Raw genomic sequence first — 3,489 nt, forward strand, 5'->3', positions numbered from 1 at the left:
CTAAATTCGTTTAACTCCTCAACGACGGCACCAAAAATTGATATCACCCAAACTCACACCACAATTATAGGTAGTGAGGCGGTCGAAGCAATAATAAAACCCAACGCGAGTCGGGGTCGATTCCTCGGCATTAGAAATGGATTAGGTATACACCTAGTGTAATTGTATAATGTGCCACAATTTGCACTTCCACATTCTTGTTGGTTGTTTCTATTTCTACTTTTAACTAATGATTGCAAATAATAAATTAGAAGATAATGTTTTTGTTTTTGGTTGTTTTTCAAATGATAAAGGATCTAGGGTCATGACTTTCACCTAGGTGTCTACCTAAAGGTTGTAAACTATAGGGCAAGTTTGATTAATCGGGATCGTAATACAACAATCGCACGCAATTGCTCACTCTATACCTCTCGGTAGTTTGAGTGATTTTGCCCTGTTTGGCTTTGTCAAGCCCAAATGGGTATTGCACAAATCAAGTGATACATGCTCAAGTCGGGTCTTACTATCTCTAGACTTGACCCTTTAATTGGGGCTATCAATTTCTTGAGTTCACCCCAATTCCTTGTTAGCCAAGCTTTCCTGAACTTAGTCTGTTTTTCTCAAGTGAAGACTAGGTCAAATAGGCATGAATCAATATTTGCAACCATTAATTCTAGAATTCAAGCATAAAAAAGGCTAAATATCACTAACCCAATCACAAACAAGCCCTAAAATTAATTATCCATTAAGTACCCACACTAGAGTTGAGCCACAACCCTAGCTAAAGATTTAGCTACTCATGAAAAATAAAGAAATAAAAGAAGAAATTAATATAGAATGCATAATAATTGATTAGGCAAAGAAAATCTAATGTTTAGAAGTCAATCTAGTACAAAACTACTCGAAGAAGTAAAGAAAACCGCCAGGTGCACCTCTGCAAACTAAACTCAACCTAAAACTGACAAAAAGTTCTATTTATACAAAGCTGAAAATTTCTGACAAAAATGCCCCTGCGAAGGTTGTGCGACCGCATAATTCTGGTGCGATCCGCACAATGGGCTTCTGCGGCCATACAATTATCGTGCAGTCCGCAGTCTTTGGAACTTTATGCTTGGAAATTCAGGCTTTTGCGGTCCGCATAAAAGTGGGTGTGGCCGCACTTTTGATTATGCGGTCGCACAAAAGTGATGAGGTCTACACTCTTCTGCTTTTGGACTTGAAACAGCTCTCTGATTCTTAAATCTTGCGGACCGCATAATAATGACTGCGGCCGCACTTGACCTCCTGCGGCCGCACAATTTCGGTGCGGTCCGCACTCCATGAGCTGGCCAAACACTACTCTCTGAATCTCCCTTCTGCGGCCGCACTAGAATTGTGCGCTCCGCAGTGCTAGCCTTTTTGCCCTATTTTAGTTCTCGTTCACTTTTGACTCCTTTATGAGTTGATTTTGACTTCATTGGCTCGTTTCCCAATATTCCTGCAAGTAAGCACATTTCGTTAGTTTCCGGGAATACCTTTAAGCAGTTTTGAGCTGAAACGCAACTAAAAGAAAGCAAATAAGCGGTCAAAATCCCTACTTATCACAAACTCCGATGATCCGTGAACAACTCACACGACACGCCATAAAGATAGTGCCTCCAAATCTTCAGCGCGTGAACAATGGCTGCAAGCTATAAGTCATGAACATGGTAGTTCATCTCCTGAACCTTCAGCTGCCGTGAAACATATACTACCTTGCCACCCTGCATCAATACTGCACTAAGTCCAATACGAGATGCGTCACAATATACTGTATAGGGCTCGGAACCTGTGGGCAACACCAACACCGGCACCGTAGTCAAAGTAATATTGAGCTTCCGAAAGCTCGCCTCACACTCATCTGACCATCTTAACGGGGTACCCTTCTGGGTCAACCTGGTCAACGGGGCTACTATAGATGAGAATGCCTCTACAAACCGACGGTAATAACCGACCAATCCCAAGAAACTCCGGATCTTTGTAGCTATGCGGTCTAGGCCAGTTCTTGACTGCCTCAATCTTCTTAGGATCTTCCTGAATACCCTCTGCTGATACAACGTGCCCCAAAAAGGCGACAGAGCTCAACCAAAACTCGTATTTTGAAAACTTAGCATATAACTGGCAGTCTCTTAGAGTCTGGAGAACGATCCGGAAATGTTGTTCATGCTCCTCTCGACTGTGGGAGTAGATCAAGATATCATCAATAAACACAATCACAAAGGAATCCAAATAGGGCTTGAACACCCGGTTTATCAAGTCCATAAATGCTACTAGGGCATTTGTCAGCCCAAATGACATCACTAGAAACTTATAATGCCCATACCGAGCCCGAAAAGCTACCTTAGGGACATCGGATGCCCTAATACTCAACTGACTGTAGCCAGACCTCAAGTCGATCTTTGAAAACACCTTGGCACCCTGAAGCTGATCAAATAAGTTGTCAATCCTTAGCAATGGATACTCGTTCTTGATGCTGACTTTGTTTAACTGCCGATAATTTGTGCACATCCTTATCGATCCATCCTTCTTCTTCACAAACAACACGGGCACACCCTAGGGCGAAACACTAGGTCTAATAAAGCCCTTATCAAGCAAATCTTTCAACTGCTCCTTCAATTCTTTCAACTCTAGTGGGGCCATACGGTTTGGCGGAATGGAAATGGGCTGAGTGCCCGGAGCCAAATCAATACAGAAGTTGATATCCCTGTCCGGTGGCATCCCTGGTAGGTTCTGCAGGAAACACCTCTAGAAACTCACGAACGACCGGTACTAAATCCATGGAAGGAACCTTTGCACTAGAATCGCGGACATAAGCCAAATAAGCTAAACACCCCTTCTCGACCATATGTCAAGCCTTCACGTACGAGATAACCCTACTGGTAGAATGGCCTAGAGTCCCTCTCCACTCCACTCTAGGCGACCCCGGCAAGACTAAGGTCACTATCTTGGCGTGACAATCCAATATAGAATTATAAGCTGACAGCCAATCCATCCCTAAAATGATATCAAAATTGACCATATCGAGAAGTAGGAGAACTATACGAGTCTCAAGACTCCCAATGGTAACCACACACAAACAATAAACGCGATCTACAACAATACCATCTCCCACAGGAGTAGACACATACACGGGAATACTCAAAGAATCACGAGGCACAACCGAAGATGAAGCAAACTAGGATGAAACGTAGGAATAGGTAGAACCCGGATCAAGCAGAACTGAGGCATCTCTATTGCAAACTGAACCGTACCTGTGATGACCGCGTCAGATGACTCGGCCTCAGGCCTGGATGGAAAAGCATAGCATCGAGGCTCGGCCCCACCACTCTGAACCATATCTCTAGGACGACCTCCAACTGGCTGGCCTCCACCACTAGCGGCCTGGCCTCCACCTCGAACATCCTGACCTCTACCTGTAACTCCCTGGCCCCTACCTTTAGCTGGCTGAGCGGGCGGTGATGCAACCGGTGTCGGAATCATGGAACGAGAACT

Source organism: Nicotiana attenuata, unplaced genomic scaffold, assembly GCF_001879085.1.
Source record: "Nicotiana attenuata strain UT unplaced genomic scaffold, NIATTr2, whole genome shotgun sequence".
Taxonomy (NCBI): domain Eukaryota; kingdom Viridiplantae; phylum Streptophyta; class Magnoliopsida; order Solanales; family Solanaceae; genus Nicotiana; species Nicotiana attenuata.